Source organism: Uranotaenia lowii, chromosome 1 (genome assembly GCF_029784155.1).
Source record: "Uranotaenia lowii strain MFRU-FL chromosome 1, ASM2978415v1, whole genome shotgun sequence".
Classification (NCBI taxonomy): domain Eukaryota; kingdom Metazoa; phylum Arthropoda; class Insecta; order Diptera; family Culicidae; genus Uranotaenia; species Uranotaenia lowii.
Genome location: NC_073691.1, coordinates 176,105,049 through 176,118,189, shown reverse-complemented (window position 1 = coordinate 176,118,189; position 13,141 = coordinate 176,105,049). Strand labels below are relative to the sequence as shown.

Genomic DNA, 13,141 nt, shown 5'->3' with positions numbered 1-13,141 from the left:
CCAACTGGATGACCATTGGCAACCGCAAAATTGGAGAGTGTTCAAACTTGTTGATTGATGGTTGTGCAATCGAAAGAGTACATCAAGTTAAATACTTAGGAGTACAGATAGATGAAAAGTTAAATTTTATAGCCCACATTGACTACACTATTAAGAAGATTGTCATGAAATATGGAATACTTTGTCAGATAAGCAGATATATGACTTTCTGGTCAAAAATTATCTACGTGAAATCTGTTATTATGCCACACTTTGATTATTGCGCTACAATATTGCTTCATGCATCAGACACGCAGACCAAGAGGCTGCAAAGAATACAAAACAAGATAATGCGAGTGGTAATACGATGCAACCGATATACTCCTAGTGCTCTTATACAAAATGAAAAAAAGAATGTTACCATCCTATTTATTGGACGGTCTGCAGTACGGAGTTGACATACACGGATACAATACAAGGAAAGCCCGAGATTTCAGACTACCAAATACAAAAAAAGAGATGACCAAACGATCTGTGTTCTACAATGGATTGAAACTGTATAACAGCCTACCATGGAGCATCAAAGACAGTTCAAACTTGAATATTTTTAAGAAGCTGACAATAAATTACATAAAACATACAATTTGAAACAAGGACTAATCCTAAAAAGGATCATACAATAGTGATGAAGATCTGACGGAACATCAGATAGAAATTTGTACGGTGATGGACATACGCGGGAGTAAGACGAACAAGTCGTACAGAAATTGACAACATAAGTAAACAATACATATTATTCTAAACTGCCCCTCCTTCTTCAAAAGATGCGTATGGGGTGGAGGAAGGACCCAATGGGCATGTGGGACCACCACAAAAAAAAATTCCCTTTTTTACGGGAATAGCTGTAACTTTGTTTCCCGTCATTGCAAAGACTTCAAATTTTGTGGAGTGTTAGTTGAATAGTTGAACTGGATTTTGTGAAATTTTCATGAAAAAATATAATCCGAGAGAGAAATGGAAGCCTGTCAAAGTTGGAAGTTGGTGCGCAGTTTCACGTGATTTCATTCTTTTGTGAACGCAACTGTATATATAAATAAAAAATCTGTGATTACTTATATTTCACATATATTTCCAGTTGGAAATAAATTTACACGAAAAATTTGAAAAATGTTCGGATTTAATCCACCGGTTCAAAAAATTTTCAAATATTTTTTCTCACTGCTTAAATCTGATCGGTCACTTCATCGTCCTTAAAAGACATTGCTAAGGTACTAATACGTTTATCAAAACCGACTCTTAAAAAAACAACTTTTTGACGGTCGCCATATTCGGCTCTCGACATTCGCTTTTTTGCTTCTCGATTTCTCCACCAAAACTTGAACCTTTAAATAAAAAAAAATCAATTAAGATGATTTAAAAACGCTGCGCTTAGGAACCCCTGATCAGTTGCCAAAATTCAAAGGACAACCAAAAACCTAGCGAGATCAGCAGCAGGAATTCCGGTACCACCAAATGGTTTTTGCTGTCCTTTTCGTCTTGCTGTTTGAGCGCTGCACCAGCATCGTACTGTTATTTGCTGCAGAACTAAATGCCGGCAGTGTGTCTGTGTGTTTGTATGTGTTGTAGCTTAGTTCAACGGAATCTCGCATCCTTAAAATTCCTGCTGTGAGTACATGTGTGAGTGTGTGTGTGCGTGTTTCGGGTTGTCCATTCAGCTGGAACAACGATATGCAATCTAGGAGCGACTGCGACCGCCCCAGAAGGATGCCAAAAAGTATCCGCGGCAGGAGCCAGGGGTTTCTGTAGGGTGTGAAATGTAGGAAATGTTCCCGTGGGTTTTCTGGAACTCTCGCCCGTTTGCTTGCTGCGTTGACTTTTCGAGGACGGCTGCTTTCTGCTTCCAGTAGGTTTTAACCAGGAATCCGCCGTTACCAGGCATGGCAGCTAGCTCTATTTAAGCAGAAATGGTTCCGCCGGTTGGTTTTCTGGTTCGGAAAACCACCAGGGGGGGAGCTTCCCAAGGATGAGCGAATGTTTCCGCAGATGGGGACAGAAAAAGATGAAAATTCCTCGGATAGGTGAGCTGCAAAATGTCAACTGACGTAATGAGCGACAGCTGCCGGGATTCGATTATTCAGAAATGGGAGTCAATGGAGTGAGTTGGACATGGGCTTTTGAGTAACACATTTCATTCCGGGATTGTAACGTGAGGAAATTAAATCGGCGTTTAACCAGGAGTTTCAGCACCAACTATTGTATCACTTTTGGGATGCCATTTCATGCTGTAAACGTTCTATGCAGTGCCTATTTCAAATTCATTTCCCAATTCTAACAATCAATTTCATACAAATCTGAATTCGGTAAAAAACCTGGATAAGCAGTAGATGTTGAAAATTTGAGTGAGGCGTTCAAACTCGTAAAGTGACGTTTTGACGGTCGCCATATAAGAAAAGGGCTACTTTGTACAGGTGTTCTCATCACAATTTAAATATTCGCACATCACAATATTTAAACATAAGTTTCCTGATTACAAGGTACACTTTACATTATATTTTAGTATCTGATTTACCTTAATATAACTTAATTTAACTTTAATAATAAAAAATGGTTCATTGTTTTGAAATTAATTTTATACAATCTTATGTGATAGACTGTGGTTTATGAAAGCATAAATTCAGAAAAAAATCTCTTATGAGAAATTATAATAATTTATTCAAACTATGGTCTTATTATCGTTTTGGGGACTTCATTACATAGATATTCGATCTATTTATCAAGATCGAAACCTAGCTGAGCGAGATTAAACTTCATTGTTGATGATTTTTAACGGTCGCCATGTTAGAAGAAAATGTTGTCATGTGCATTCTTTTAGTTCTGATTGAGTAACTGAATGACATTTCATGTTCTTGATATTTCTTATACCATTTTCATTCTAAATTTATCCCAGATTTTGGATAATAATACGTCACGCTCTTTGTTTCTTCAAAAGCCGTCCGTTTAAAGCTCCGGCAGCTTCGCGAAATAACCCATTCGAGCCCAGGAAGGAAAACAAACAACTTTGGCCAAACAATCTTCAAGCACCTCCATAAGTCGTTCATCCCCTCAGATAAGCAGACTCCAGTCTGAAGTGCAGCACAAATAGACACACCGGAGTGGAGCTCCGAAACTCGAGATTTCAGATCTCGAGGGCTGTTTCGTTGCTTCTGTTGCCAAACAGAACAACTACATGTCCGTCAGTCTGGCACGGGAATGGGGAGGACGTGTTTTGTATCACAATGTTTGGATTGGGTTTAACACGTTTTGATATTTTTTATTTTACATTTTGGTTTTAAAATTCAATTTCAATCAATCCGGAAGAGTGCCTTGAATTGATTTCCGTTTTCAGCTATCCGTTTACCTACATGTTCGAAATCGTTTTGCCCCACTGATGTGGGGCTCGAAGAGCTCATTAGTATTCATTTTTTTCAGTGGGTGTTTCACCATTGTATGGATAAGTTTAAATAGTAATGCTCTGAATTGATTTTTTTTATTAAAGAACGAATTGATGATAACAATCAGCACATGTTTAACCAAACATAAAAACTATCATGAAAATGCTTATTAATCTAACATTTTAAAAGCAAAACTATATTCCTTTAGCATTTGTAGCAAAAAAAAAAAACCGAAAAAATATGCTCCCGCGTTTGGAAGCGGTTGAAGATTCGATACAGTTAGAATCCTCCTTCAAGGGCTGAAGGTAAATGGCACTAACATTACCAACTTCACCGAACATTGAGAGGCTTTTAGCCAATGAATCGCTAATTAGCACCTTTTCATATTAACATGACTGCTAATCCGTGCCTAATTGCAGTAATGAATAGCTCGTGTATAGCAGCGATGTTTCTCGAATATTTCCCTGGTACATTTTAAGTGTAAGTAAAAGGACAGGAAGGGTGAGGAGAAGCAGGAAGAGGGTGGCCATCGAATAAATTGCTGCTGCCCGGGAATAACTATCAAGGAATCCGAGCGTTTTTAATCCACTCAATGATGGCACCAATGACTGGCACAAAATTTCCCGTAAGCCGTTTCGATAACATAGGTTTTCCATAATTGATTCATCATGGCGGAGTGGAATTTCCTACTGGATATTATCCATGAAAAAGAGGAAGATCTGAAAACTGCTATCAATAATTTGAAACTAAATTTTTGGAGTGAGTAATGATGAAATTCAAAATGCTTGAATTAATGCGAAAGCTCTTTCCATTATAGATTTTTTCCGTTTTTGAAAGAGAAAAATGACAAAACTGACAAAAATGACGAAAATGACGAAAATGACAAAAATGACAAAAATTACTAAAATGACAAAAATGACAAAAATGACAAGAAAGACAAAATAAGACAAAAAAGACAAAAAAGACAAAAAAGACAAAAAAGACAAAAAAGACAAAATAAGACAAAAAAGACAAAAAAGACAAAAAAGACAAAAAAGACAAAAAAGACAAAAAAGACAAAAAAGACAAAAAAGACAAAAAAGACAAAAAAGACAAAAAAGACAAAAAAGACAAAAAAGACAAAAAAGACAAAAAAGACAAAAAAGACAAAAAAGACAAAAAAGACAAAAAAGACAAAAAAGACAAAAAAGACAAAAAAGACAAAAAAGACAAAAAAGACAAAAAAGACAAAAAAGACAAAAAAGACAAAAAAGACAAAAAAGACAAAAAAGACAAAAAAGACAAAAAAGACAAAAAAGACAAAAAAGACAAAAAAGACAAAAAAGACAAAAAAGACAAAAAAGACAAAAAAGACAAAAAAGACAAAAAAGACAAAAAAGACAAAAAAGACAAAAAAGACAAAAAAGACAAAAAAGACAAAAAAGACAAAAAAGACAAAAAAGACAAAAAAGACAAAAAAGACAAAAAAGACAAAAAAGACAAAAAAGACAAAAAAGACAAAAAAGACAAAAAAGACAAAAAAGACAAAAAAGACAAAAAAGACAAAAAAGACAAAAAAGACAAAAAAGACAAAAAAGACAAAAAAGACAAAAAAGACAAAAAAGACAAAAAAGACAAAAAAGACAAAAAAGACAAAAAAGACAAAAAAGACAAAAAAGACAAAAAAGACAAAAAAGACAAAAAAGACAAAAAAGACAAAAAAGACAAAAAAGACAAAAAAGACAAAAAAGACAAAAAAGACAAAAAAGACAAAAAAGACAAAAAAGACAAAAAAGACAAAAAAGACAAAAAAGACAAAAAAGACAAAAAAGACAAAAAAGACAAAAAAGACAAAAAAGACAAAAAAGACAAAAAAGACAAAAAAGACAAAAAAGACAAAAAAGACAAAAAAGACAAAAAAGACAAAAAAGACAAAAAAGACAAAAAAGACAAAAAAGACAAAAAAGACAAAAAAGACAAAAAAGACAAAAAAGACAAAAAAGACAAAAAAGACAAAAAAGACAAAAAAGACAAAAAAGACAAAAAAGACAAAAAAGACAAAAAAGACAAAAAAGACAAAAAAGACAAAAAAGACAAAAAAGACAAAAAAGACAAAAAAGACAAAAAAGACAAAAAAGACAAAAAAGACAAAAAAGACAAAAAAGACAAAAAAGACAAAAAAGACAAAAAAGACAAAAAAGACAAAAAAGACAAAAAAGACAAAAAAGACAAAAAAGACAAAAAAGACAAAAAAGACAAAAAAGACAAAAAAGACAAAAAAGACAAAAAAGACAAAAAAGACAAAAAAGACAAAAAAGACAAAAAAGACAAAAAAGACAAAAAAGACAAAAAAGACAAAAAAGACAAAAAAGACAAAAAAGACAAAAAAGACAAAAAAGACAAAAAAGACAAAAAAGACAAAAAAGACAAAAAAGACAAAAAAGACAAAAAAGACAAAAAAGACAAAAAAGACAAAAAAGACAAAAAAGACAAAAAAGACAAAAAAGACAAAAAAGACAAAAAAGACAAAAAAGACAAAAAAGACAAAAAAGACAAAAAAGACAAAAAAGACAAAAAAGACAAAAAAGACAAAAAAGACAAAAAAGACAAAAAAGACAAAAAAGACAAAAAAGACAAAAAAGACAAAAAAGACAAAAAAGACAAAAAAGACAAAAAAGACAAAAAAGACAAAAAAGACAAAAAAGACAAAAAAGACAAAAAAGACAAAAAAGACAAAAAAGACAAAAAAGACAAAAAAGACAAAAAAGACAAAAAAGACAAAAAAGACAAAAAAGACAAAAAAGACAAAAAAGACAAAAAAGACAAAAAAGACAAAAAAGACAAAAAAGACAAAAAAGACAAAAAAGACAAAAAAGACAAAAAAGACAAAAAAGACAAAAAAGACAAAAAAGACAAAAAAGACAAAAAAGACAAAAAAGACAAAAAAGACAAAAAAGACAAAAAAGACAAAAAAGACAAAAAAGACAAAAAAGACAAAAAAGACAAAAAAGACAAAAAAGACAAAAAAGACAAAAAAGACAAAAAAGACAAAAAAGACAAAAAAGACAAAAAAGACAAAAAAGACAAAAAAGACAAAAAAGACAAAAAAGACAAAAAAGACAAAAAAGACAAAAAAGACAAAAAAGACAAAAAAGACAAAAAAGACAAAAAAGACAAAAAAGACAAAAAAGACAAAAAAGACAAAAAAGACAAAAAAGACAAAAAAGACAAAAAAGACAAAAAAGACAAAAAAGACAAAAAAGACAAAAAAGACAAAAAAGACAAAAAAGACAAAAAAGACAAAAAAGACAAAAAAGACAAAAAAGACAAAAAAGACAAAAAAGACAAAAAAGACAAAAAAGACAAAAAAGACAAAAAAGACAAAAAAGACAAAAAAGACAAAAAAGACAAAAAAGACAAAAAAGACAAAAAAGACAAAAAAGACAAAAAAGACAAAAAAGACAAAAAAGACAAAAAAGACAAAAAAGACAAAAAAGACAAAAAAGACAAAAAAGACAAAAAAGACAAAAAAGACAAAAAAGACAAAAAAGACAAAAAAGACAAAAAAGACAAAAAAGACAAAAAAGACAAAAAAGACAAAAAAGACAAAAAAGACAAAAAAGACAAAAAAGACAAAAAAGACAAAAAAGACAAAAAAGACAAAAAAGACAAAAAAGACAAAAAAGACAAAAAAGACAAAAAAGACAAAAAAGACAAAAAAGACAAAAAAGACAAAAAAGACAAAAAAGACAAAAAAGACAAAAAAGACAAAAAAGACAAAAAAGACAAAAAAGACAAAAAAGACAAAAAAGACAAAAAAGACAAAAAAGACAAAAAAGACAAAAAAGACAAAAAAGACAAAAAAGACAAAAAAGACAAAAAAGACAAAAAAGACAAAAAAGACAAAAAAGACAAAAAAGACAAAAAAGACAAAAAAGACAAAAAAGACAAAAAAGACAAAAAAGACAAAAAAGACAAAAAAGACAAAAAAGACAAAAAAGACAAAAAAGACAAAAAAGACAAAAAAGACAAAAAAGACAAAAAAGACAAAAAAGACAAAAAAGACAAAAAAGACAAAAAAGACAAAAAAGACAAAAAAGACAAAAAAGACAAAAAAGACAAAAAAGACAAAAAAGACAAAAAAGACAAAAAAGACAAAAAAGACAAAAAAGACAAAAAAGACAAAAAAGACAAAAAAGACAAAAAAGACAAAAAAGACAAAAAAGACAAAAAAGACAAAAAAGACAAAAAAGACAAAAAAGACAAAAAAGACAAAAAAGACAAAAAAGACAAAAAAGACAAAAAAGACAAAAAAGACAAAAAAGACAAAAAAGACAAAAAAGACAAAAAAGACAAAAAAGACAAAAAAGACAAAAAAGACAAAAAAGACAAAAAAGACAAAAAAGACAAAAAAGACAAAAAAGACAAAAAAGACAAAAAAGACAAAAAAGACAAAAAAGACAAAAAAGACAAAAAAGACAAAAAAGACAAAAAAGACAAAAAAGACAAAAAAGACAAAAAAGACAAAAAAGACAAAAAAGACAAAAAAGACAAAAAAGACAAAAAAGACAAAAAAGACAAAAAAGACAAAAAAGACAAAAAAGACAAAAAAGACAAAAAAGACAAAAAAGACAAAAAAGACAAAAAAGACAAAAAAGACAAAAAAGACAAAAAAGACAAAAAAGACAAAAAAGACAAAAAAGACAAAAAAGACAAAAAAGACAAAAAAGACAAAAAAGACAAAAAAGACAAAAAAGACAAAAAAGACAAAAAAGACAAAAAAGACAAAAAAGACAAAAAAGACAAAAAAGACAAAAAAGACAAAAAAGACAAAAAAGACAAAAAAGACAAAAAAGACAAAAAAGACAAAAAAGACAAAAAAGACAAAAAAGACAAAAAAGACAAAAAAGACAAAAAAGACAAAAAAGACAAAAAAGACAAAAAAGACAAAAAAGACAAAAAAGACAAAAAAGACAAAAAAGACAAAAAAGACAAAAAAGACAAAAAAGACAAAAAAGACAAAAAAGACAAAAAAGACAAAAAAGACAAAAAAGACAAAAAAGACAAAAAAGACAAAAAAGACAAAAAAGACAAAAAAGACAAAAAAGACAAAAAAGACAAAAAAGACAAAAAAGACAAAAAAGACAAAAAAGACAAAAAAGACAAAAAAGACAAAAAAGACAAAAAAGACAAAAAAGACAAAAAAGACAAAAAAGACAAAAATGACAAAATGACAAAACGCCAAAATAATTATGAAGGAAGTATTAACCTATTTTAAAAAGATACCTCTGATAGTAGAGGGGTTAGCCAATTTTCGATTAACCTTCCCATGCCGTTCGCAAAATATCCGTTTCGGGGAAATTTGAGTTGTAGTTTGATTTCGTTCTCCTGGCTGTAAATGTTAACCGATTTTCATGATATTATACTCATTGTGTAGGTAATTTGTTTTTATTACTCAAAAATTTAAAATAAAGTCGATATGTATTACCTAGTTATCAGAAACTGGTTCAGAAAGTAAAAAGTCCGAAAAATCAATTTTATTTTTAAAATGCTCATAACTTTTGACAGCTTTTCTGTATTTAAGTGTTTCATTGATGTTTGAAATCGTCAAGAATCTATCTATTCAACAGTGTATAGATATGTTGGGGTCCAATGAAAGTTTTGACCGCTATCTCAGATCTTCCGGTAGAAAAAAATCTAACTTTAAAAAAACGATATCCATTTTTTGCTTTGCTTAGCTGTATTTCATTTCCCAATGAACCGATTTTCAAAACTCAAATTTCAATTTTTTGACGTTAATTTGATCATTATTTTCATAGAACATACTTGGTCTGTCAAAATTCATAGTTCTTCAGTATATTGGAATGATGATAAAGAGATTTTAAATGTGCGCTTCGGGTCATATTGACCCGAACGGCATGGGAAGGTTAAACGCCCAAAATCAGATTTTTAGCTACTCTAGTTGCACCTTGAAAAAATGTGAATTTTTTTGCCTTGTGTTATCATTCCGGTTTTTTAAACAATTTTTCAATCCAACTGTGAGAAAAATAAAAATATCTCGGCTTAATTTCGCGATTACTATATTTCTTTATGTTTAAACTGTTAACAATTGAAAAAAAAAAAAACTTTATGAATATTTTTTCTTATTTTTTTTTTACAAACCATTTGTCATAAAATTGCTTAGATAATGAAGTTAATCAAAAAAGTCATCGAAAACCGCCAACAGCTTTAGTACGACAAGCGCCTCAAAAAGAACCAATAGCTCATACGAAAATCAATACTTAAAAAAAAAAAACTTACAAATTCAAGTGGTCCCACAAATTAGTTCGGAGCTCCATTTAGTTTCATTCGTCCGAAGGGCCATAAAACAGCACCCAGCAAGCCAAGTTCCGAAAGGTCAATCTCCCGGGAAACAAATTGGAACCGGTCCAGATCACGTCCTAAACGGTCAATTCGGTCGCAACCCCACAGGGAGTTCCTTCATTCGTATGTGAGGATTTCAGTCTTTTTTTTTCATTTTGCTTCTGCTCCACTTTCCTTCCCACTTAAATCAATGGAGCCTGATTCTGAGGACACTTAGCAGCAACTAACCTGTTCCGAGTAAAAGGGGTTTGTGGGTGAGGATGCTGGGGTGTTTCAAATGATGTAGTAAGATGGCCCTTTTCTTCAACCCTTTTCGCAGAATGATTCTCACGACGACGAAACATGACAAAAAGGTTTGTGTCGTCCGGGGAAAAAAAAAATGAAAACATACCGAGTTCCACATTTCGGTGCCACAGGGATGAATCAATGAAGCAGTTGAAGATAGTCTTAAAGAGTAGAAACACGTTCATCACGTTCTGCGCTTGAGATTGCGGGGGAAAAAGGTTCACACCCGGTTTTCGAGAGAACGACTGCCATCGGAGACGAAGCAACGGAAAATTGGGGTCTGTGTCACTAGCACCTCGTTTGGCAAACATTTGATGGGAATTGTCACTTATCTGCAAATTGAGCTACCGTTTTCGAGATCCTCCAATTTGCTCATCTTTTGCTGTTTAGGTTCCTCGGATTGTCTTTTTGATATTCTTATAATTTTCAGCTTTCAAAACACAGGCAGAAAAACTGCAGTTTCGAATGGTGGTTCAATTTTCAATATTTGTAAGAACTGGATTTTTACTCACACGGCAAACCATGTAAATAAAATAATTCAGTTCTTAAAAATATTGAAAACTCGAACCAACATTTGAAACTGCAGTTTTTGTGCCTGTTTCATAAAAACGGATTGTTAAGGACATCAACGTGAGGCGTAAGAAGGTGATACATGAAACGTTGGACGTAAGGCGCTTAACGTGAGACATTTTAAGAACCAAAATGTTGTTCGACTTGAGTAGTGGATCGTGAGACGTGAGACATGAAAAGTAATCCAATCAAAAATGAGCAATGAAACGGGAGATGCGAGACGCGAGTTGGATTAGAATTGAATGTTGAGACGTCAGCAACAAAGCGCGAGAAATGTGACGTGAAAAGCGAAGTAAGACAAGGAGTATGCAACTTGATACGATTACTCTATGAAACGTTTGGCCTTCATTTATTTGCTTAGTGTAAGTGAATCTCGTTTTGAAACATTTTTTTGAAGATTTTGAAGCCTTATTTTTACCTTTATAGTTTTGCAGATGAAAACTAAAAACATTTGAATAGGTGAAACCTGATTAAAAGAGCTAAAATAATTTTTGAGGCAACTTTCTCGACGTTTCGTAAGCAAGTTATGATTTTTTGAATATTAAAATGTTGGGGTGTGTCGAAAAAACAGTATTCTGGATCTTACTTTTGTGAATGAATCATACAATAAAATTGTCTTTCAAGCATTCGCATGAAATTAAAATAAGCACATTTTTTGTTAGTTATAAGGGATATTTTAGCAAAAACTTGGACTGTTTAAATTGTTATATCTCGGATTTGTGCAAATCAAAAAACTGTTTTCTGGCGGCATTATTTAGTTCATATATCAAATAATCGATTGTGAAATTATGAGAGATAGGTTATTTTTTAAACTCGAGAAAAAAATCCAAAGTTTGTTATTTTCAATACGAATTCACATATTTAAAGACCCTTCGAAAGAGAACCTTCCCATTTCTCGTTCAAAAGTCAAATTTTCATCGTGTTGTTATTGTCTGAGTTCATTGCGATGCTTAAATGAGCGATTTAGGACATTTAGTCAAATTAATAAAAAAAATAAGTTAAAAATTACTGATTTTACCGAAGCAACCAAAAGTCTCGTTAAAAAGGTCAAACACAGCTTAATCAGCATAATCATTGTGCTGAACTTCTTTTTATTCAGCCCGAAATTAAAGTTCTTATTGAAACTTTGAAGTTCCCTTACAGATTTGATCGGCCTTCTGTTCAGCTCACAAATAATCGGTTAATCAGCAACGGTGATTTTTCGGTTTCTTTAAACCTTCTAACCCAGGGGTGGCCAAACCATGGCCTGCAGGCCACATGTGGCCCGCGGCTGTCTCTTTGTGGCCCGCGAAGCTTTTCCCAAAATGTTAAATGTGGTCTTAGCTCAATTTAAGAGTTGAGGTTTTTTATCTTGGTTTCTGTACCACTTGGAGAGGAAATTTATCAAAATCTGTACCAATCATTCAAGAACTCGAATTAAAAGTTTGTATATTTTTTAACTTTCTAATATTTGATACATGAACTGTGATTTCGAATAACAGATGTGTATTGTGATGTTTTTTATTTTATAACCGCTTACCTACCATTATTCTTAAAGCAATGAGAGCTCCTAAATGGGCAGATGACACTAGTTTGATTGGTTTATAATTGGTTTATATACGAATTTAACAACTTATTTGTCAAAGTTAAGAATTTTAGACATTTCAGATCGGAGAATATACTTCATTTGTCAGCTTCCATTGAAATCAACGAAATATTACCTGTAGACATCACGGCAAAATAGATACACACATTACATGACAACTTGCGCAGTGTTTCCAGATTTTTGCCAAAACTTTGAATCTGCTCATTTTTGCAGAAGGTACTATTTAATAGTTTTTGCAGCATATTAATAATATTTCACAACTAGCTTTTTTTCAAAATATTTTATTAAAAAAGCTATTGAAGTTCGCGCGTTTTGATGTGCCATGTTTTAATATACATTGAGAAATTACAAAGTAATGTGAATTTCATTTTTTTTTGCGAAAAACTAATAAATCAAATGCCTCAGAAAAAATGAATTTTGAAATCTGCAAAAAAGCATGAATTTTAAAGTCGCATAAATACACAAATTTTGTTATCCTATTAAAAATTTAGGAACCTTGTCACAAACCTGTCAGATAATAAAATTGTTCCCATATCGATGATAATTTCGCAAAAGTTCGAAACCATTCAAAATCCTTCTATTTATTCCTCTTTTAAAACAATTATTCCATTATAGGCTTATCTACATGTTAAAAATTTGTCGTCATTCTTTGATAATTTTTTGAAATTTTTTATTTAAACCATGACTTTTAAACTGGTGCAAATTAAAAAAAAATAAAACACCGCTCTTAAAATTTCTTTAAAAAAATCAATTTCTTGAATATGAGAAAAAGATTATGGATTCATGAGAATCAATGAATTAATAGAAAAATTTATGATATTTACGCTTTATGATTTTCCTTTCATTGATTCTCATATTTTTCTCAAACTTTTCATCATCTTCAAACAATTAATGATAATTTTCATATTCATTACCATATCATAAGATTCGATTAATAAAACAAAGTTCT

At 31.1% G+C, this 13,141-nt stretch overlaps 1 protein-coding gene across 1 annotated transcript in view; it reads right to left on the bottom strand.

Annotated features, from left to right (window-relative positions):
• The window catches only part of LOC129760719 (tyrosine-protein phosphatase 99A-like), a 352,268-nt gene that overhangs the window by 263,892 nt on the left and 75,235 nt on the right, over positions 1-13,141 (bottom strand). The window lies entirely within an intron of this gene.